Below are 24913 nucleotides of genomic sequence, written 5' to 3'. Positions count from 1 at the left end.
GTTGTTCCCACTGTAGTTTGAACATGTCACCTAAGCAAGTCCCCAGAAATGGCACTCAGTAGGTCGTTTACCTGTGTCCCCTTTCTGGGGACCTGGTAGTACTTATTCTTTAGCTCCTGCTTCTTCTGAATAAAGAGGTGATAACTTCTTAGTTTAGAAAATGTTCCTTGCTTCACATCTTCATATAGAGGCCCCAAAATATCCTGAATTAAAGCCATGCAATAATCTGAGGACACTTTCATATTCTGTTTACAAGTCATCTCGCTTTGCTTCTAACCATTCCTGTGAAGTGAAAAAAATAGCACACGTGGTACAGTAAGCCATGACGAAGATGTCAACCACACATAGATTACTGTGAAGTGCTTCTGGAGAGAATGTGGCATATAAACATCACACACCCCTGACCATGCCAGGAGATACTAGAATACCCCTAAATAGAGTGCTAGTTTAAAAAAATACATCTACTTCTCTTTGTGATTATCTGAAGCTTTTCCCCTATGCTTTTTTAGCTTCAGGGAATGATTCTTAAAGTATAGACACTGTTCCATATGAAACTTCTGTTTTCAAGTCCCTAATTTAGGGATAGTTTACCACACAAATGTCCAGTAAGACAGGCCTGCAGGGAGTTCCTGGTTCTACCACTTTGTGGCTTAGTGACACTCAACTTTCATGAAATGAGGTTTCTTTGTTGGTAAAACACAGGAAATTTTATCTATCTCATAGATTTCATATCAGGATTATATGCAGTGGTGCAAAGTACTAAGCACAATGACTTTTCCGTAAGTGCTTAAAAGGGTCAATGATTAGTGGTATAATCTTTAAAATTATAATGCTTTTGCATATTTTCTCAATATAAGGCTAACAAAGGTAATGGAGATTGTACTGCAGTTATTTTCTGTATGTAACAAACAGCATTTTTGTTAGGCTTTCTAAATAAATTATTGAAAAGAACTTATATATCAAGTGTTTCTTTAGAAAGATGTCTATTGTCTGCTGACCTTCACTATTTAGTTTTCATTAGAACCTCTGAAAGCAGGGAGGTATGATTTGTAAAATCCTGACCTGCAAGCCAGGGAAGGAATTGTCATCTGTCAAGTGATTATTTGTCATGCAACAATCCTTCCTTAATTTGGAAGGACTCAGACTTGAGTCCTCAAATAGCATTCTTATGATTGATTTCTCTTCCCTATCTTTCTGAATATTTTATTGTTGCCTTACAGTAAATACAACATGTTTTTAGGGTTTTCACAAAGAAGTGAATCCTCCTGGATAATTTGCAGGGAACATGAAAGCACTGTGTCTTTGACTAACTTTAAATGGAAAAATAAATTAAAATAATTTTATGTAAATACAGTTTTACAGTTTACTTGTTTGCTTAAAATGTGGCATCCAGAGGGTGGAAATCAATAGAAGAGGATATTTGTAATAATCCGTCATGGTAACATAGTCTCTAGGTATAAGGTAGGAGCCGTCTATTTTTTAGTAAAGATTGAAAATGAGTACACATAACTGAGGGCTGCTGTCTTTGGGTCTGGGAGGACTACTCATGTCAAGAAAGGCCCAGAATTTTCTGCCTCTCATTAACCAGAATAACAAATATACCCCTAATTTTTTCTAGAACACTTGGTCCACACACTTGAGGGGGTTCTTCATGAAGACCTCAATGGCCTCTTTTTCACTGGCCCTGTGCATGTCCAGCACCTCCTGGAGGGTTTCCACGGGCAGCTGCAGCTTCTGGACCATCTGCTGGTCATAGTGCGCAATGGCCTTTTGCACTGCAGCGAGTTCTTTATCTGGGCCAAGGCCAGGACTGCATTCTCCATGCAGGGCAGATCCCCACTACTGATGGCATTGACATAGGTCAGCACCAGCCTCTCTAGGCCTACAAAAGGGAATTTAAAAAAATAGTGACTGTCAGTCAGTGAGCGAGAGAGGAACAAGCTATTCCGTTTAATCCTGAATATAAAAATTTATTTTGAATCAACTGCTAGAGTATTTTCTTTGTTTTGTTTCTCAAGTGTCACAAACAACAGTTTTAAGGATTTTGTTTGAGAAGAATAGTGACAGAATATTTTGTTAACCTCTAGGTTCAGAGGAATTTACATCTTCCCTCTCCTCCTCCTTCCCTCAAATGGAAGATATCGGAATGAATGGGTTAGAGTAAGGATATTTTGGGGACAAGATAGTAAGTCTTGATCTTTTCTTAACCTTCCTGTATCTCCCTTTTTGCTGAGTTCCCTTTCCCTCCTCACTTCTAATTTATAAAAAAGGTCAAGGGGACAATTTAGCGTACACAAGCACGCGTGTGTGAGTGTATGGGTACATGTGGTGCAGGCCACTAGTCCTGTGTCTGGCCTAAATGAGAGTCTTCCTAGGGAGAGTCTTCCTAGTCTTCCTTAAAAATCTGCCTGCCAATGCAGGGGATGCACGTTCGATCCCTGGTCCGGGAAGATCCCACATGCTGTGGAGCAACTAAGCCCATGTGCCAGAACTACAGAGCCCGTGTGCTGCAACTACTGAAGCCCGTGCACCTAGAGGCTGTGCTCTGCAACAAGAGAAGCCACTGCACTTTGAAGCCTGAGCACTGCAATAAAGAACAGCAGACAGGATCTTCACAGTTTCCGGATAAACCAGCAGTCGCGCATTAATGTTGGCAATGAGGCACTCTGGGCCTGACATGAGGATCTCTGAGGCCATGTCCAGGGTGTCACTTGATCTGCAAGGAAAGAGATAGGATGGAAAGCAATGTCTAGTCAGCTGAGTGAGAACAGTACAGTTAGGACGAAAATTTGGTTTTCTGTCCTTGAACTTTGTTCCTTATATGTTTTTAAAAGTCCCACGGCCTCTTTAAGTCTGTCCTATAGACTAGTCCACTGATTCTCTTTAAAAATAACTTGATTTTGAAGGAGCTTAGCCTTACACAAAACCTTGCGTATAATGGATACAGAGAGCTTCCATGTACCATTTCCCCAGCTTCCCCTAATATTAATATCTTATATAACCATAGACAATGATTGAAACAGGATTTTAACACTGATACAATACTATTGACTAATCCACACACCTTTCTCCCATGTCACCAGTTTTCCTCATAGTGTCCTTTTCTGATCGAGAATCCAATTCAGGACACTTCATTGCATTCAGACCTTTCTTTAGTCTTCTTTCATCATTAACAGTTCCTCATTTTTATTTTCTCTTTCTTGACCTTGTCATTTTAGAAGAGTACTGTCTGTTGTTTTGCAAAATATCCCTCTGTTTGGGTTTTTCTCATGGTTCTTCATGATTAGGTTGAAGTTATGCATTTTGGGCAAGAATGCTGTGGATGTGATGTCCTGCTAGTCTCAGTGTATCATATCAAGGGATGCATGATGTCCATAGAACACACTTTGTACTGTGATGTTAACTTTGATCACTTGATTTATGTGATGTCTGCCAGATTTCTCCACTGTAAAGTTACAATTTACCTCATAGTAATTTAAAAAGTACCATTTGGGGAGATATTTTTGAGACTGTGCAAATATATTCTATTCAAAGTTTCATATCACTTTTCAGTGCTAGTTTTAGCATTCACTGATAATGACCCTTGCTTGTAACAGTTATTCCTGTGGTGCTTGCCTGCAGGTGATTTGTACTCGTCCCATTCCGTCAACGTTTATTAACTGAGGTTCTACTGTAAACAAGAGCTGTCCCTTCTCCTCCATTTATTTTTTCACTCATTCAGTTATTTAGTTATATCAATATAGACTCACAGATATTTATTTTATTTTATTCTATGGAGTTTAATACTTCACTATCATTATTTACTTGTTGCTTAATTTGCCCCAGATTTGTTCATTGAGAACTCCTTCAGCCTGGCTCCCGGGTCTTTTGGGCATGCTTCCATCATATTCTAAGTACTTCCTTACTTTGTGGCACCACAAGATATTCCTGGTCTGTCTTGTATGTTGCCTGATTCAGCTCTAGAATTGACCATTTCTCCCAGAAGTCCTGATTCTGTTCTTCGGATAACAGAATTTAGATGCCAGGATATCACACTAGGTATGTACATTACTTCTAGGTCCCCTCAGTGGGCCAAGTTAAGAAATTTATCTATGAATACTAGCACATGTGTACATAAATCTATATTTATTTCTGTATAAAACCTTAATTTCCTGCTGATGTTTCTAATTCCAATTCAACACAACAGGAATTATTCAAGCTTTTCTCTGTCTTTATTTAAACTCCCTACTAGAGAGTCATGGCTCTCATTATCCATAATAAACTTGCTTATGTGCTCAATCCTAGTATGTGCATAAAGTATCAATAGTTTCAAAATTCCTAATCTATGCCTCTGTGATAAATAAATTTACTAACTAAAGTACATTATTAGGATACAGTTGTTTTTGTCTTTAGCCCTATATATATATAGTCAAAACACCGTATTCCAAAGTTCTAAGGTTAGTTCTTTCCTTCCTCATCCTCTTCAGCAGAGTTATTCATTTATAATGCAGTCAGGTTCATTTGTTACTGTTTGCGTTTCATTTAGGACCCCCCCACGTCTTGGCTAAATTTAAGTATGTGTTTCTTTTTTGAGTATGTGAAACATTACACGATTCTAAGAGTGAGAGCTTTCCAAAAAAGATGTACTCAGACAAATGTCACTTCTTCATCTGACCACTCCATTCCCATTCCACCTTTCTATTTTTACTACTCTATTCTCACCCATCATCTGTGAATAAGTACCCAATCTCATTAGTTTCTGGTTGATACTTCCTAGATATCCTTTTCATAAATGAGCAGATATATTTTCTCATTCACATTTTCTAACAGGAAAGATCACATGGCATAAGCATATAGAAATCACTCTATGTCACTTCACAAAAAGCTTTCTCATTCTTTTTGGTGGGTGCCTACTCCATTAAGTGCATAGTTTATATAACTACTCTCCTATGTGTGGACATTTAGATTGCTTCCAATTTTTTTCAGTTACAATGTTGCAATGAATAACACTGCTAACTTTGTGTATATTTATTTTCATATTGTTGCAGCTGTTTCTTCAGAATAGATTCCTAGAAGTGAGGTTGCTCTGTCAAAAGGTAAGAGTATATACTTTTGTTATATATTGCCAAATTCTTTGCCAGAAGGGTGTACCAGACTACATTTCCACCAGTGCATCTTGTTTTGCATTTCCAGAAAATGGAGATTTTTTTCCTTGTGTTTCACATCTTCTGATTTCATTACAAAATTTCCTTTCAAAACTTTTCACCTTCAAATTTCAATCTTTGGACTGAACACCCTGAGCAGTCTGAGCTCAGGCATGTAGAATAGGCAGTCTGCATCTGGAGAATGTTTTGTCATATTTATTTATGCAATGTGAGACATAAACGCCATCCTAACCCAGTCTTGGACCTGGTTTCTCCCAAGTCTATTCCTGGGCAGGGTGTGGGTCAGACTGAGGGACTCAGGTTCCCCCGTGGCTTCCCACTCCCACAGGCAGGCACCCCTGCAGCTGCCACACAGCCCACCCTGTCCACCCACTCACTGATTCTTAATTCTCTATCTGCATCTGCATTCACGTTTTTCACCCAAGACTGATACCTCTAATCTGAATCTCACTCTTGGTGACAAACTGAAATGAAAATGGAGTAATCATAGTTTAAACATACAAAACTAGAGTTGGGTGGCCATTGAGGATCTAGTCTCAGACACATCCCTGCACCACGGAGAACTTGAATTTTCTCTGAACTGTATCAAACAAAGACACCAGCAGCTGTATTTGGGACAACATCTGCCACCTGCAACTTTATGTCTCAAGGTACCCCCTTGGAAGCATACTACCATTTCAGACCCTAACCACTGTTGCTTAACAAAGGTCTGTACTTTTTGCTAGCTCCAATTATAATCCTTGACAAACAACTCATGTAAATAACTATGGTCTTACAGTTTTGACCTTTATAAACTCCTTCCATTTTGTAGTCAGGAGGAACACAATTTAAGTGCTTCTTGAATCTGTGTCTCCTGGGCTGCAGTCCTGACAAACCTCCAATAAACACCTCTTTATTTCAATCAGGTCATAGATTCTGAAATTTTAGTTAATTCTTTGTTTATTTTTTACTCAATTATGTTACCAGATTTTGACCTTCTTGTGTTTGAAGATTGATTCTTTATCGTCTCCACATATATCAACTTGCATATCGCTTTTACTTATCTCAGGTAATGAAGCGACCATTATGAAACATTATCTTATAAATCAAAGCTTGTTTTCTCTCTGAACTATGCTCTATATAGAGAATTTATTCACATGACTTTAGTCATGGCCTCTTTAACCAGTACTTAATGATTTGATAATTTTGATAATTTTATAAAGTTAAAAGGAGTGGAAGTCTTCTTTTAGTAATACCCTACCATTAACTTTTAAACTTCAATGTCTCAATCCCTGTAACTAGACGTGTCCATGATAAAACATTTGTTAACTTTTTGACATACCAACAAAGACAAACTACAGGCATGCCAGTTTTTATTTTTATCCTATAAGAAAGCACGGTTGCTTCCGTTATAGTTGATGACTTCTGACTTGCTCTGGATGAGGGCTCAGATTTGATATGATGCCAGTCTTGCCTCCTTTCAGGCGTCCCATCTCATAAGGGATGGCCAAAAAAAAAGCCTTTTTAGGGGGTGTCAAAAGATGGCGGTGAAGTAGAGGGACGTGGAATGCATCCCTCTCCACAGATGCATTGGGAATACACCAAAAGATGCAATAATTCCCACGAGAACCAACTGAACAGCAGCAGACGACCTTGGATACCAGAAAGGACTGCAAGGATCCTAACAAAACCGGTAGGGAGGCATTTATGACGGCTCAAAGATGGTGAAGCAGCTGAGCTGTGGCAGACGGGAGGGGTGAGAAACACATGAAGGGTCTGCACCACGGCTCAGCATTCCCGGACTGAGACATTGATTCAAAGCTGAACAGGGGGTCTGGGAGCCGGAGCGTGGGAACCGGAGAGCGGGTTCAGGGTGAGAAACATTGTTGGCAGTGGGGAGACGGACCGAAAAGACAGGAGGGAAGAGGTCCGCAGAGAGGAGTACCTGCCCAGGATAGCTGCGGGGCCATGGTGGCAGCTGGATGCTCCTGGCTCATGGGCTGGGGGGAGGAGCCACAGGCATAGCCTCTCTCTCTCTCTCTCTCTCTCTCTCTCTCTCTCTCTCTCTCGGTGCCTGCAACGGGCAGAGGAAGGACCCCTTTAGGCCAAGCCGGCAGCAGAGAGCAAAAAGCACAGAGAGAGGCCCAACTCTGAGACATTCTGTTTACACTTGAGCCACCGGCGTCCCTCTGCAACAGGCACCTTTACGCCCGAATGAACTTCTGTGACCCAGACAGTGCACCACTGCTCACTCGCTCCCAGGAGAAGGAGCCACTATTGTACCTGCTCCCTCCTCCCCACACACCAGTGCTTACAGACGAACAATAAAGTAATCTCTGCTGGTCACAAAATAATACAAAAAACCCAAGGCGGGTAGAAGGACACTTACAGCTGAGACCCCAAGGAAACAGAAATATTAGCATTAATTCTGTTGAACTGGGGTCAGTTCTAGGTTTTGCTTTGTTTTGTTTTTATTAATTACAATCTTAGTCCTAAAGGATCTACATGTTTTATAATGTATTCTTTTATTCTATTTTTTATTCTATTTCCATTTTTAGCCTTTTTAAATATTTCTATTTCTAGCTAAGATTTTTGTGGTGCTGACTATGTATCTCTCCTCCCTTCTTTTCATCTCTATCTTATACACATTTCTATTTCTTTCTTTTTCTTTTCATATTTCCCATCACATTATGCTCTTCCCTTGCCCTGTCTTCTATCCTTTTTTAGTTTATGTTATCTTAACATACTTATAAGCAACATTATTGATCGACTCAGTCTCCTTGCTTTATTCTCCAGATGACACACTGCCTTGCTATTTATTAATAGGTTTTTGTCTTTATCTTAGTTCTTAGTATAATTGTCTAATTTCATTCTGAGAATCTCCAGTCTGTTTGGTGGTACCTAGCTCTTTTTTATATTTGATCCTACCTTTCAGTATCTGCCCGGATTTGTGTTTGTGTGTGTGTGGTGTTATTTGTTTGTTTGTTTTTGCTTTTGTTTCTGTTTTGTTCTGTTTTGGTTTTGAATTCCTGTTGGTTTCATCTTTGAATGTTTGATAGCATACTGGGGTTCTTCTGTCAGGTCTTTCTGGTACCTTATGTTCTATTGGAATCAGTATTTGTGTGTCTTATACATGTATGTGTTTCCTTGACTTAGTATTTGTTTGACTCAACACTCTGCCATTACTCTGGGGCTTGGACAGTCTTCTTTAAATCCCTTTACTGCCGGGACAATCAACCCCTGAAGTTTGGACTACCATGAGAAAACAAAGAAACACCATGCAGGCAAAGGAGCAGGAAAAAACCCACAAGACCAAATAAATGAAGAGGAAATAGGAAAAAAGCCTGAAAAAGAATCCAGAGTAATGATAGTAAAAATGATACAAAATCTTGATAACAAAATACAAAAAATACAAGAAACAGTTAATAAGGACTCAGAAGAACTAAAGAGCAAACAAATAGTAATGGACAACAAAATAACTGAAATTAAAAATACTCTATATGGTATAAACAGCAGAATAACTGGGGCAGAACGAATAAGTGAGTCAGAAGATAGATTGGGGGAAATAACTGCCACAGAGCAGGAAAAAGAAAAAAGAATAAACAGAATGGAAGACAGTCTCAGAGACCTTGGTGATAACATTAAGCACACCAACATTCGAATCATAGGCATCCCAGAAGAAGAAGAAAAAAAGAAAGGGTCTGAGAAAATATTTGAAGAGGTTATAGTGGAAAACGTCCCCAACATGGGAAAGGAAATAATGAACCAATTCCAAGAAGCACAGAGAGTCCCTTACAGAATAAACCCAAGGAGAAATACACCCAGGCACATATTAATCAAACTAATGAAAATTAAACACAAAGAAAAATTACTAAAAGCAGCAAGAGAAAAGCAGCCAATAACATGTAAGGGAAAACCCATAAGGATAAGAGCTGACCTTTCTGCAGAAACTCTGCAGGTCAGAAGGGAATGGCAGGATATACTGAAAATCCTGAAAGAGAAAAACCTACAGCCAGGAATACTCTACCCAGAAAGAATCTCATCCAGATTCGATGGAGAAGTCAAAAGCTTTCCAGACAAGCAAAAGTTAAGAGAAATCAGCACCACCAAACCAGCCTTACAACAAGTGCTAAAGGAACTTTTCTAAGTAGGAAACACAAGAAAAGGAAAACACCTACAAAAACAAACCCAAATCTATTAAGAAAATGGTAATCAGAACACACATGTCAATAATCACCTTAAATGTAAAAGGATTAAGTGCTCCAACCAAAAGACACAGAGTGGCTAAATGGATACAAAAACAAGACCCTTCTATATGCTGCCTACAAGAAACCCACTTCAGACCAAGGGGTACATATAGACTGAAAGTAAAGGGATGGAAAAAGATATTCCATGCAAATGGAAGTCAAAAGAAAGCTGGAGTAGCAATACTCATATCAGACAAATTAGACTTGAAAGTAAAGACTATTAAAAGTGACAAGGAAGGACACTACATAATGATCAAGGGATCTATCCAAGAAGAACATATCACAATTGTAAATATCTATGCCCCCAACATAGGAGCACCTCAATACATAAGGCAAATGCTAACAGCCATAAAAGGGGAAATTGACAGTGACACAATAATAGTGGGAGACTTGAACACCCCACTTACATCAATGGACAGATCATCCAAGCAGAAAATAAATAAGGACACAGAAGCTTTAAATGACACAATAGACCATCTTGACTTAATTGATATTTATAGGATAGTCCATCCAAAAATGACAAAATACGCTTTCTTCTCAAGTGCACATGGAACATTTTCCAGGATAGATCACATCTTGGGTCACAAATCAAACCTCGGTAAATTCAAGAAAATTGAAATCAGGGCTTCTTAGGTGATGCAGTGGTTGAGAATCTGCCTGCCAAAGTAGGGGACACAGGTTTGAGGCCTGCTGCAGGAAGATCCCACATGCCTCAGAGCAACAAAGCCCATGTGCCACAACTACTGAGCCTGTGCTTTAGAGCCCATGAGCCACAACTGTTGAGCCCGTGTGCTGCAACTACTGAAGCCCATGTGCCTAGAGCCCGTGCTCCGCAACAAGAGAAGCCATGGCAATGAGGAGCCCGCGTACCAAAACAAAGAGTAGCCCCCACTCACCGAAACTAAAAAGAAAGCCCATGCACAGCAAAAAAGACCCAGCACAGCCAGTAGAATAAATAAATAAATAAACAAACAAATAAAAAAAGAAAGAAAGAAAGAAAGAAAGAAGGAAAGAAAGAAAGAAAATTGAAATCATATCAAGGAACTTCTCTGACCACAATGCCATGAGAATAGATATCAATAACAGGAAAATAACTGCAAAAAATACAAACACATGGAGGTGAAACAACACACTATTAAACAACCAAGAAATCATTAAAGAAATCAAAGAGCAAATAAAAAAATATCTAGAAACAAATGACAATGAAAACACAACAACCCAAAACCTATGGGACACAGCAAAAGCATTTGTAAGAGGGAAATTTATAGCAATACAGTCCTACCTTAAGAAACAAGAATAAGATCGAATAAACAACCTAAACTTACACCTAAAACAACTAGAGAAAAAAGAACAAAGAAACCCCAAAGTGAGCAGAAGGAAAGATATCATAGAGATAGATCAGAGATAAATGAAAAAGAAAGGAAGGAAACAATAGCAAAAATTAATGCAACTAAATGCTGGTTCTTTGAGAAGATAAACAAAATTGATAAACCATTAGCCAGACTCATCAGGAAAAAAAGGGAGAAGACGCAAATCCAAAGAATTTTAAATGAAAAAGGAACAGTAACAATGCACACCATAGAAATACAAAAGATCATGAGAGACTACTACAAGCAACTATATGCCAATACATTGGATAACCTGGAAGAAATGGATACATTCTTAGAAAAATACAATCTTCCAAGACTGAATCAGGAAGAAATAGAAAATATGAACAGACCAATCACAAATATGAAAATTGGGGCTGTGATTAAAAATCTGCCAACAAACAAATGCCCAGGGCCAGATGGCTTCACAGGCGAATTCTATCAAGCATTTAGAGAAGAGCTAACACCTAACCTTCTCAAACTCTTCCAAAATATAGCAGAAGGAGAACACTCTCAAACTCATTCTATGAGGCCACCAACACCCTGATACCAAAACCAGGGAAAGATGTCACAAAAAAAAGAAAATTACAGACCAATATCACTGATGAATATAGATGCAAAAATCCTCAACAAAATTCTAGCTACCAGAATCCAATAGCACATTAAAAAGATCATACACCATGATCAAGTGGGGTTTATCCCTGGGATGCAAGGATTCTACAATATACACAAGTCAATCAACGTGATACATCATTTCAACAAACTGAAGGATAAAAACCATATGATAATCTCAATAGATGCAGAAAAAGCTTTTGACAAAATTCAACATCCATTTATGATAAAAACTCCAGAAAATGGGCATAGAAGGAAATTACCTCAACATAGTAAAAGCCAAATATGAGAAACCAAAAGCCAGCATCGTTTTAAATGGGGAAAAACTGAAAGAATTCCCTCTAAGAACAGGAACAAAACAAGGGTGTCCACCCTCACCATTATTATTCAACATAGTTTTGGAAGTTTTAGCCACAGCAATCAGAGAAGAAAATGAAATAAAAGGAATCCAAATTGGAAAAGAAGTAAAATTGTCACTCTTTGCAGATGACATGATATTATACATAGAAAACCCCAAAGACTCTATCAGAAAACTGCTAGCACTAATTGATGAATTTAGTAAAGTTGCAGGATACAAAATTAATGCATAGAAATCTCTTGCATTCCTATACACTAACAACGAAAGAGCAGAAAGAGAAATTAAGGAAACTCTCCCATTCACCATTGCAACAAAAAGAATAAAATACCTAGGAATAAACCTGCCTAAGGAGGCAAAAGATCTGTATGCAGAAAACTTTAAGACATTGATGAAAGAAATCAAAGATGACACAAACAGATGGAGGGACATACCATGTTCTTGGATTGGAAGAGTCAACATTGTGAAAATGACTGAACTACCCAAAGCAATTTACAGATTCATCACAATCTCTATCAAATTACCAATGGCATCTTTCACAGAACTAGAACAAGAAATCTTACTATTTGTATGGAAATGCAAAACACCCCGTATAGCCAAAGCAATCTTGAGAAGGAAAAATGGAGTTGGTGGAATTAGGCTTCCTGACTTCAAACTATACTACAAGGCCACAGGGGTCAAGACAGTATGGTACTGGCACAAAAATAGAAAGGAACATCAGTGGAACAGAATAGAGAACTCAGAGGTAAGCCCAAGCACATATGGGCACCTTATCTTTGACAAAGGAGGCAAGAATATACAATGGAGAAGAGAAAGCCTCTTCAACAAGTGGTGCTGGGAAAATTGGATAGCAACATGTAAAAGAATGAAATTAGAACACTTCCTAACACCATGCACAAAAATAAACTCCAAATAGATTAAAGACCTACATGTGAGGCCAGACACTATAAAACTCCTAGAGGAAAACATAGGCAGGACACTCTATGACATAAACCATAGCAAGATCCTTTTTGACCCACCTCCTCGAATAACGGAAATAAAATCAAGAATAAACAAATGGGACCTCATGAAACAAAAGCTTTTGCACAGTGAAAGAAACCATAAACAAGACAAAAGGCAAGCCTCAGAATGGGAGAAAATACTTGCCAACAAAGCAATTGACAAAGGATTAAACTTCAAAATATACAAGCAGCTCATGCAACTTAGTACCAAAAAAGCAAATAATCCAATCCACAAATGGGCAGAAGACCTAAATAGACATTTCTCCAAAGAAGACATACAGATGGCCAACAAACACACGAAAAGATGCTCAACATCACTCATCATCAGAGAAATGCAAGTCAATGCCACAATGAGGTATCAGCTCACACCGGTCAGAATGGCCATCATCAAAACATCTAGAAACAACAAATGTTGGAGAGGGTGCAGAGAAAAGGGAACTCTCCTGCACTGTTGGTGGGAATGTAAGTTGGTACAGCCACTATGTAAAACAGTGTGGAGTTTCCTTAAAAAACTACAAATAGAACTACCATATGATCCAGGAATCCCACTACTGGGCATATACCCAGAGAAAACCATACTCCAAAAAGAAACATGTACCATAATGTTTACTGCAGCGCTATTTACAATAGCCAGGACATGGAAGCAACCTAAATGCCCATCAGCAGATGCATGGATAAAGAAGATGTGGCACATATATACAATGGAATATTACTCAGCCATAAAAAGAAATGAAATTGAGCTATATGCAATGAGGTGGATAGACCTAGAGACTATCACACAGAGCGAAGTAAGCCAGAAAGAGAAAAACAAATACCATATGCTAACTCATATATATGGGAACTTAAAAAAAAAAAGTGATACTGATGAACCCAGTGACAAGACAAGAATTAGGATGCAGATGCAGAGAATGGACTGGAGGACAAGAGGTTGGGGGCAGGGGTGAAGGGGAAGCTGGGACGAAGTGAGAGAGTAGCATAGGCATATGTATACTACCAACTGTAAAAGAGATAGCCAGTGGGAAGTTGTTATATAACTAAGGGAGATCAACTTGATGACGGATGATGCCTCAGAGGGCAAGGACAGGGATGGTGGGGGGGAGTCAAGGGAGGGAGGGAATATGGGGATATGTGTATAAATACAGCTGATTGACTTCGGTGTACCTCAAAAGCTGGTACAAGAGTGTAAAGCAAGTATAGTTCAATAAAAAAGAAAAAAAAAGAAACTTTACCCTGTAAAGGATATTAAGAAATATTCAAGTAACTCTAAGAAATATTCCTATTTCTAGGAAATACTGCAACTAATAAAAGGGAAAGTATGTTCTATTGTTTGAAATGAAGAGCGAAGATTTTTCATAACTGAAAATATAAACACATTTCACCATGTCTGGAAGCTGGTACATTATCTACCTATGTTCTAGTACTTCATTGCAAGGTTTTTATTATATTATCAGCATCAGGCAGAAGAGTCTCACAAGTAAACAAGAAAAAGTAAATGAAGAATGAATATTGCTGAATAGTACTATAAAAGCACGCAAAATTACAGCAGTAGTCATGTTGATACCACAATATTAAAATATCTGTCTCTAATCAAATTTTAAAAGCTTAAGAATCAGCCATGTATTTTAACTATTTATACCCTAAAAGTACTCATAAGTTATTTGCTTCTATGTTGTTCAAATAATAATATAGACATTTGACAATTCTCGATACTGAGACGAGAGAATTTTTTCCTACGGATACTTGTTAAGAGGATGTAATAATGTAAGAATATTCTTATAATAAATACAACAACAACAACAACAACAAAAAAGTCTTGTTTTTCTTTTTCTATAATCAGGACCTATTTTCTCTTACAATGGCCCACTGGGACTGCTGGCAGGGAGATAGTTTGTTCGATTTTATAACATGAGGCATAGCACTTTTATAAAAGGGGAATCAATCAGTCGACTGGCTCAGAAGTGTCTGCACAAAGATTTTATAAGCCTCCAAATTACAATAACCTGTTGCCTCTTTTTGTAGACCCCAACTTCTACTTACCTAGCACTAGAAAAGTTTGCAATAAAGAAGTGAAATCTGAGCTTTATTAAGTGGATTTTTGTCAAAGATAAAGGTAATTCAAGAGTCAAGAAAGAATCTTAATTCATTCCAGGATCTTGGTTTAGACTCTGCCTCTGCTGGAACCTAATTTGACACAGAGCTGCAGCAGTGGGCACTTAAAGGACACCCTGCTGCCCAACATCAGACTTTCAACTGAACTCATGCGCCAGATCAGGCTCAGCTGCAGCCTGTCTTGAGATAGTTGTTTTAGAGAACACTTACTTCCTCCTATAAATCTCTTCCCACCCAGCCTCAATCTTACCTGGGGGAGGGATCCTTTAGAGGTGAGAAGAAAGCTGCTTCAGTTGGAAAGTTAGAAGTGCTTATCTTCTTTCTTTTTCTTCTGAGTTCAGCTGCACTGGTTTCACTTTTCTCTTTCGCTGGCAATTTGGGCTTTACTTTATCCCTCCAATGTCCTGCGACTTTCCAGATTTTCTTCAGAAACCCAATGATAAAAAAATCAAAATTAGCAAGAGAAGTCTGGAAAGGACTAGACTAAAATGAAACTTAAAGTAGAGCCCAAGGCAATCACTCAGCAAAGAAATCACGAAGAGCTATGCTAGTGAGAGAGTCTGACATGATTTCTCAACTGGAAGCTTTATTTATTTATTTTTACTTATAATACCTATCTTAATATTTGACAATTTGTTGGTATTTATTTGTTTGACATTTGATTGATGTTTTTAAAACTTGAAAATATTTAAGAAATAATAATTACAGTTTTGATTTGTTATTTAATTCTCAGCAAAGTTGATCTTACCATGAAAGTTATATTCATATTATTAGTCTATTTTTCCACTTGTTTGTATTCTTTATTGGTTTATTGTTTCTTTATAGACCTTTACACAGACATAGAGAACAACTGTATGGATAACAAGGGGGAAAAGGGGTGGTGGCAGGAGGAATTGGGAGATTGGGATTGACACATACACACTATTGATATTATGTATAAAATAGATAACTAATGAGAATCTACTGTATAGCACAAGGAACTCTACTTAATGCACTAGGGTGATCTAAATGGGAAGGAAATCCAAAAAAGAGGGGATATATATATTTGTATAGCTGATTCATTTTGCTGTACAGTAGAAACTAACACAACATTGTAAAGCAACTATACTCCAATAAAAATTAATTAAAAAAATAAAATGTTAGGGCATACATATAGTTTAAAAGGAAACAACAACTGAGAAAAAAATTTGCAATCTAGATAACAAAGAGTAAAGGTCAACTGGAAATTTTAAACTTTATTACTAAAATATGTCTTAGAGACTGCTTATAATAAATATGAAAGAAAAGTCCATTGGATCAATTAAAATAATGCTATTTACTTCATGTTGGGGGCAGTTTGAAAAGCATTAGGATGAGAAAGCCTAATATAATAATTTTCTTGGTCCAATTAGATTCAGCCACAATGAAGCTGGTTACTCATGTTACTTAAGAGAGCACTGTAAGTTCTGTGAGGAAAGGACTGTATCACACATTTTTTAATTCTCTGCACCTCATCCAGGTGTTGGCATTTAGTGCTTAATAAATACTAAAAAATAATGAGGATAGAGTCCATTGTTTTGCACATTTGATTCATACCCAGTGATGACTTCTTTACATAGATTATTCCCTTTTAGTCTTGTTACAAATACTTTTACCACAATTTTAGAGAGATTTAATAATTTATTAAAATCACAAGGTACTAAGTATGATTTGAACCCGGAAAGTCTTTCTCCAGAACCCATTGCTATCAACCACCTCACTTAATAACTCTGTGTTTGCTGAGTGAACAGTAATAATAATAATGTTTCTATTTAGCAATTGCTTCCTAAGCCAAACTCTTTACATATATAATTTGACTCGTAATAATGTTTTATTATGTGGGTAATGATTATCCTCATTGCCCAATGAGGAAAAAGAGTCAGAGTGTAACAAATATGTTGACCTAAATAGTCTTTGTTTCATTTAAAGGCTTATATACCCTACAAATGTCGAGTGTAGTGTTCTATAGATACTCAGTAGAACTCAATAGAATTCAGTGGAATTCCTTTCTTTGCTCTTCATCCCATTCTCTATCTCTGAGTTTCCACCTGGGTATATATACAAATAAATATCAATATAATACAAATATGAATAAAAATAATCTTTACCTGAAATGGAACCTACTCTTTAGTTGCAGAGGGAGTTACATAATAGATTAATAAATGGGAAAATTAGTGGGAATAAGAAAGGTGAGTGTGGACCGAACAAACTGATGTTAAGCAATGGTGGATGCTCCCACTTAAAATATTAACTCAGACTTAAAATTAAATGTCAACATTTTGCCTCAGCCAGGAGTAGGAGGCCAGCCAGGGATGATTTAAAACTGCTTCAGGCAGAAATAATTACTTTTTAAATAAATGGTCCTGGGTTAAATGAATATCCGTAAGGAAAAACAAGGAAATGACTGCTATGTCATACCATACACAAAAAGCAATTCCAGCAGGACTGTAGAATTCAATATAAAAGGCAAAACAATAAAGCCTCTAGAAAATACTATGGAAAAATATTTTCAAGTATTTGAGGGTAGGGAAAGATTTTTTAGGACATAAAATGTGCTAAACATAATTGTAAAGATTGACAAATTTGACTATATAATAATTAAGATATATTGTTTATCAAGACACCATTAATAGAGGAAAAAGGCAAACCATGCATGTGAGATGACATACATAAATGATAAATGACCATGTATAAATATATAAATAACTACATAAATGACTTCTATAAAGATAGATACTCAATAGAAAAAAGGATATAATACTTAGGCTCTTCAAAAAGGAGATATTTAAGTGATCATAAACATTAGAAAAGGGTCTAATATCATAAATCATAAGAGAAATCAGGTTAACATCGCTAGGATATTGTTGTGCAAACCTACCACAATGGCTTAAATTAACAATACTGATAATTGCAAATGTAGACCAAGATATGGAGTAACTGGAATTCTTAGACATAGTTCCTGAGTAAATTTAGTACATCCACTAGGGTAGGCTTAGATATTGATATTGATGGCACCAGAAGATGCCTCCTGGTACTTATGCCCTTGTCTAGTCCTCTCCACATTAAATACAGGCTTGGCCATGCGACTTGGCAATGATACATCAGCAAACATGACCCAGGGTTGCGAAGTAGTCCTGCATTCAGACTTGTGCTTTTGGAATCCAGCCTCTCCGTAAAGATCAGGCTAGACCACTGAATGATGAAAATCCCACGTAAAGAGAGTGGTTCCTCATACATGTGGATGAATCCATCTTATGTCCTCCATCTCCAGCTATTCACCAGCAGAAGGTAGGCACATGCGGGTAGCAGGTGAGTCCAGCAGAAGGACAATCCACCCAACTCACAAATTTGTGGGAAATAAGAATCATTGTTTTAAGCCAATAAGATTGGAGTCCTATTAAAAATGGAGTCAACCACTTTGGAAAACTGGCTGTGGCTTTATGTACTGAAGTTGAACATAAGTACTCTATGGACTTGGCCATTTCACTCCTAAGTACATTACTATCAGAAATATATGCACACACATATCAGAGACATATGCAGAATGATAGTTTCAGCTGTATTCATAGTATCTCCAAACTGAAAATTATGCAAATGTAAATCAACAGTGAAATGGATATGTGGTATGTCTGCACAATGGAATACCTTATAGCCATGAAAATGACCATACTGCACTTATTCCCAATACTGAAAATTAGTCTCCCAATTGTCATGAGTGAAAGGAGCTGGGCCCAATACTACATACTGCTTGATTCGTTCCACTGATGTGACGTTCACAACAAGCAAATCTAATTTCTGATGTTACAAGTCAGACAGTAGTTATTTTAGAACTGGAAGGAAGGGTTATTGATTAGAAGGGGGCACAAGAAGACCTCTGGTGCACTGGTGCAAATGAACAGTAGTTGTATTCATTCTGTGATATTTCTCCTACTGTTTACTTTTGAGCTGAGCAATTTTCTTTTCCTATCTTATGCATACACTAAAATTTTTTAAAGATGTTATGGGACACGTCTTTATCCTAATAAAAAAGCCAGTTGGGGCCTATTTTATAAATGTGTTCTCCCCACAACAAAGAAAAACAAAATGACTATGCCTTGCACTGCTTCTTCTCCAATGTCATAGTCATCTGATAATATTTAGATGTCTTTGTGAACTAATTGGGAAATGCAAAGCCTAGTCCAAAATTAAGTTTCTTAACTGCACTTTCAGGAAAATAGGCTCAGATCCTAAAATGATTGGTCACTGTGTCGACAGAGTTTTGGCGCTCAATCAACTCTAATCTGAAACTGGGCAAGGACCCACCTATTCTACCTGTCTCTTTTCTTGCCTACTCTAACTTACTCTGATCAATATTTTGCACACCAGACAGTCTGTAGTTCATCCCTATCATGAAGGTAAAATTATGGTGTCAATTTAAGGAGAAGATAAATTTGAAACTTTAGTTCCTGTTACTACAAGTTAGACTGAAAGTGAAAGTAGGGCAGGGCTGCTTGAAATAGGGCTAATGCTGAGAAATCACCTGTTGTTTGTATAAGGCAACCAAAAAACAATTCCAGGAACAGTTGAATATTCTTGTGAATTTTGTGTAATGTAAGGGTAAATAAAGGTGAATTTTACCTGGTGGAAAAAGCTCATTTCCCTATCCCCTTTTCAGAGGGTTTCTTTGGAAACAAAAAGCCAGTGTCTTTTCTCTAAACTTCTGGATGTAAATAACGCTCCAGGGTCTAAATAAAACCATTGGCAGCTTTACAACCCAGAGGAGTCTCCAAGTGTCCTGGCTTCATCCCTCCTGAAGTATGAACACCCAGAAACCTAGACCTTCAGGCTCCCTGACAATTGAGAACTGAAAATAGGTTCAATCTGGCTGTAACCATCTCTTCTCAGGGAGATAAGAAATGTTTCATTATTCTTTCAGATGAGGCCAATTAACTAGACAGTAGTTACTTCAATTTTCAAGTAAGATTAGGATAAATTCTTTAAAAGAAGGTGTAGGAAGTTCAGGATGTCACAGCAAACTGTGTTGCACAGTACTCATGGGAAAACAGGATACTGTTGATCCAAGGAAACATCACATACTGGCTAAGAACAGTGCTAAAGGATCTTACCTGGTTGGGTATAGAAAAATTGTGAAGTTTCATCCTTTCTAGTCATTTTCATGCTTGTACTTGGTTCTTTTTACTCAATAATGAAACAGTCTTCCTTCTTTTCTCAATTGTAATGGGAAGAATGTTATCTGTTGATAAAAATTTTAATTCCCCAACAATATGAAACAGTTAAATTTGCTGTCTACCCCCAAACTCCTTTCCAGATGAATTAAAGTTAATATTCATAATAAATTTGGTATGTTGGTTGAGAATAATTCAATTTATGGTAGGTATAAAGTTATTCTATCTATAAAAAACTTATAAATCAGTAATTAGTATAGAAAAGCCTTGAAACATATATTATACACTCCAAAATTAATCTTATTTCTCACTAATTGATGGTATTAGAGATTATTTTTTATTTTTATACATTTCTGAATATTGTGGATTTTTTCAATGACTACAAATTGTTTTATAATGGTAGAAAAATATACACAACAAAAAGTAATTTCCCTTTTGAAAAAGAAAGTCATTTATTCAAGAAATATTTTCTTGAGTATCACAATCCTTTGGTCATTCATTTTTTAGAGAAGTATTTAATAAGCAGTAGTACCATACATTAGTGTTCAACTGTGTGCAGATAGAGAGTTAGTATATTAAGGTAGGTCATATGGGAAAGGTGGCTTGGAATGAGGGATTGTACTAGTCCCCTTGGTTTGGACAGAAACCAGTCTCATTTGCTATAGTTGCAGCATCCAATGTTTTATCCTAGTGGGCAAACAAGAAGACAAATTATTATATTATCTACATGCTAATTTACTTTAAAGTATTTTGCAATAAGCAGTGTGCTGTGTGTGTTTCTAGTCTGCCTCCAGTAGGGTCATTAATGAGTATGTGAATTGCCCTAATCTGGTATCATCACCTTAGGAGTTAGCACAGAAATTATTCTTTTCTGAATGTACAATGAGTTTATTAATTGACATAAAGTATGGCAGAAATAATGAAGTCAATAGTGGTGAAATTATGTGATAGCTTGAGAGGAGTGATCAGGACCAGATACCCTGCCAGCTGTGCATGTTCCAGGGCTAGAACCTGCAGTCCTGCTTTTCTGCCCTAAGAGAGGATCCTGTCCCTGCCACAGAACCTCACTGCCTCCACCTGGAGATGAATCTTTGCTGCGCACGGAGGGACCTCCCCAGGCTGAAAAGAGATTGTTTAAATGCTCTTACCTTCTTGTTATATTCAAGCTACACATATGTTGAAGAATTTAATCTGACTGAGAAGGCCACAGGAGTCCACCTGACACTCTTGCCAGCTCTCCCGAGCTTCCTTAAGCTCTTTCCTGTGTTCCTATGTTCTTGGAGAGAGAGCTCCTCTTTTTTTTTTTTTTTTTTCCTTTTGCTTTTTTGCTTTTCTCACAATTTCCTGCCCCTAAATCCCTACTTCATCACTGAAATGTTTCCTTAAGAAATACCCTGTCTGAGGGCTATTTGAGATCGGGCTAACAGGTGAGAAGACAACATCAGTGAGGCAAGCTGTAGACTAAGTCTGAGAAAGTAGGGAGAGAACTCTAGGAATGGCAGAGCTGCTGACTTAGTGTATAAAATACCACATGCAAGGATGGTTGTGAACCTGAGTTCCAAAATATTTGTGGAAAAGGTACTTGAAATTGATCTGTTATTCTTTCAGTAAGTCAATAATTATTAATTAGTTTTCAAGTATGGAAAGGCCTTTTGCCTAAAGCCTTTTCTTGGGGTGTATATAAAATATGACAACAGATGACAACTTATGCTTGAACTTCAAAGTGGTTGAATATTGCTTTTACTCAGCTTTGTTGTCCTTTGCCTCACTCTTGAGCCCCTCCCGATCTTTAAACAGCTCTAACTGCATGTCAACATTTTTGTGTTGACTGTTTCATGTTATATTTGCCGGTCATGTATACTGGGCAGATTGATGGGAACAGAGTGCTTTTCCCTGCCCCCTCACCCCCTTCTTAGACCATCCAGACATGTAGTATGCAGCACATTTTTCTAGATGAGACCAACGGCCTTTGGGATTAGCTCAGCTCTCAGACTTCTCATTCCAGTATTGGTTGGAGAAACTGCAGGTGACTGAGAATTACCTCAGGAAAGCAAAGCTGTGTTCCTCTACCTTTAGAAGAAAAGGAGAAATGAAGAATGATCACAGAGTTGCTGTCTCATGGCTCAATGGACAATGTTCAGATTTCACCACACTGTCAGCCTGTGGGTATTATGTGCACTGAGATATTGGTTCTCATAGAAAAAGCAACATTTTATTTCAGCAGAAGCACCCTGAACTGAATTAAAACAGAAACAAAAACAAAAACAAACAAACAAAACAAAACAAACAAAAAAACAAACTATGGTAGAACTATAAGGGGTTTTCAGGATTCTGGCAATTTCTTTACTATTTTAAACACCACAATTAACCTGTGAACCAAAGGGGATAGCTTAATTCCTGGCAATTGTCCTGAGAGGAAGTTTGAGGACACAGAGCACATGGAGTTTCAGTCCATCAGAGAGAACAGGGCAGCAGGTTCAGATGGGCGATCATGTCCTTTCTGCCTCAGTGAGTCCCGTTTGCACTAGTTCCTAAAACTGTGTCCTGTATTTTGAGAACCCTGGGAGAGCAGGGAATATAGTGAAGACATGGTAAATTGAATGGCAGTTCTTGTACTTATTCAACCTATACCAGTTTTTTATGTGGTGGACTCTGTACTGGGAAATGAAGGTATATGACGCTGACCAATACCTAAGATCAAGATACAGTAGGGGAGACAAATGTACACAGGCAATTTCGATTTCACAGTTACATAAAAAGTGTTGTTGCAGGAGTGACAACATGCAAGGCACGATGGCAGCACAGAGGAGGGTCACCCCTTCCAGTCTCAGGAAGTGAGGAAGTAGGGGACCATAAGGAGGAACAGAGGTTAACAAATAAGGAGTATCAGATGAGAATGCAAGAGTGTCTTTTTAAGAAATCTGTTCATTTCATTGCAAAGGCCCAGAGTTAAGAGAATATGTCCAACTTGTAGAATTACAAGGATAGCTATAGCAGAGTCTAAAGCAGTGGACAGCATAAGTGCTCCCCCAAAATGGAGTTGACCCTGAAGAAAAAATTTCCTTCTAATTCACTAACTTTATAAATTTGGGGCTGGAATTTAGGTGCTATTTCAGTCAACCTCCCATATGACTTAGTGTTTGAAGAGATTAGGGGGATAAGGAATTTTAAAGCTTTATTGAAAAACCATATATTGATGAACCCACAGTATAATCAAAGCTCCACCACACATCCTGAACACAGAGATACACTTTAGGATAAAGGTGACTCATGGTTCCCAGTGACAGTGATCCCTTCTCTTGGGGTCTTAGTCTTTGCATGGGTGAACAAATAGGGATAGAAAATTTTTGAACGCCCCTGGAAGTTACTATTCAGCTGGTCTTCTGGCATGTTATCAACATGTAATAAGAGATTTTTGTCACTTATTGGCTGGTCAAGGACAAAGCACTTCCATTTCAGAAAGAACCACCTGATACACTCTGGGTATGCTAGAATTTTGGATTTTGAGAGTCTTACCTGCAGATGTAGAAAAATAGTGACCATTGTAGGGGCAGCCTTCAGGCAAGGGGGTTGAGGACTTTCATTTCCAGGAATCTTTGCATCATTACAGCTCCTATGCTTTCAAAACTCCTTTAACCCAATCTAGTGTTACCTTATTGCAAATCAAATTTGTGCTAATCCAGCAAAGATAAGGAAAATCATTTTCTGCACAGGCCAAGAGTCAAGGATGTACTTCAGCAGAGGAAGTAGGGCATGCAGCCCAAGTGAAGAAGCTTATGGTTGGTTTTCTTGTCACTGGTATGGAGTTTGGTGAATTAAGTGTTTACCACGTGTTTATTGAATGACTGATTAATGAAAAATATGGTCATAATTCTTTGTGATTCTATTGTCTCCATGGCAGAAATGAAGAGTGGGCCCTAAAGTAAAGTAAGAAACTAAAGCCAGAAAGAATACACTGTTGTTTGGTAAAATATCATGTGGAAGAGAGTGATACCCAGGTCAGGAAAGAAAAAACTTAGAAATCAGAGCTAAGCACATATATGATACATACACCATAAATACATTTGGGAATTGTCTTAACAGAAAACCCCGAAGAGTAAGGCGAACCTAAATATAATTTAGAACTCACCCCTTAACTATAATCAGATTACATCACACTTGACAATGTCTTACAGAGTCATTTTATGGTACTTATTGAGTATTAAATAAATGTTGATGGAATGAATAAATGAATGAGTAAACATCCATCAGTTATCAGTTATCCACTGTGATAAATATGACATTTGTAGTGAAATTATAATAATAAAATGGTACTATAATGTGTAAGGCGGTAAGTATGAGTAGTTAAGTCCCAAGGAAAGTAAAATGAAGGATCTAACAGTCTTCTGGAAGGGTATGTCATTTTTGGAGAAACAGGTGTAAATATCCTTTCTCTGAAAGATGCAACTGTCCAGGCACTAGCAAAATATTCTTTGTGAAATATAGTTTTTAAATTAGGTCATTTTATTTCTTGAGATTCTGTTTAGTAACCACTGCTCTGATGAGCTATTTTTGGCAACGTAGAACAGGAAGGGCACGTAATAAGGAACGTAGGTACGTGAGCCTTGGGAAGTTATAGCACTTATTATAAACTGGAAAATTACTTTCGTGGTATCAGTTGCCATAAAATTATTTGTGCCGACATTGGTTCTCAAATTTTGGGACTGTTAATTTTATGAGTCAACTTGATAAGGCTAAGGGATGAGTAGATACCTGGTAAAACATTATTTGTGAGTAGGTCTGTGAAGGGGTTTCTGGAAGAGATTAACATTTGATTCAATGGACTAAGTGAAGAAGGTCCACCCTCACCAACGTGGGTGGGCATCATGCAACCCATTGATGACCCAAATAGAACAAAAAGGAAGGACAAATTCTCC

At 37.7% G+C, this 24913-nt stretch overlaps 1 pseudogene; it reads right to left on the bottom strand.

Moving 5' to 3' along the window:
• Positions 1–26: 26 nt before the first annotated feature.
• Positions 27–23540, bottom strand: LOC130860212 (guanylate-binding protein 2-like; annotated as a pseudogene).
• Between the last annotated feature and the right edge of the window lie 1373 nt (positions 23541–24913).

The sequence above is a fragment of the Hippopotamus amphibius genome, chromosome 1 (assembly GCF_030028045.1).
Source record: "Hippopotamus amphibius kiboko isolate mHipAmp2 chromosome 1, mHipAmp2.hap2, whole genome shotgun sequence".
NCBI lineage: Eukaryota > Metazoa > Chordata > Mammalia > Artiodactyla > Hippopotamidae > Hippopotamus > Hippopotamus amphibius.
Note: the sequence above shows the minus strand (reverse complement) of the source record. Positions and strands in the feature narration are given on the sequence as shown.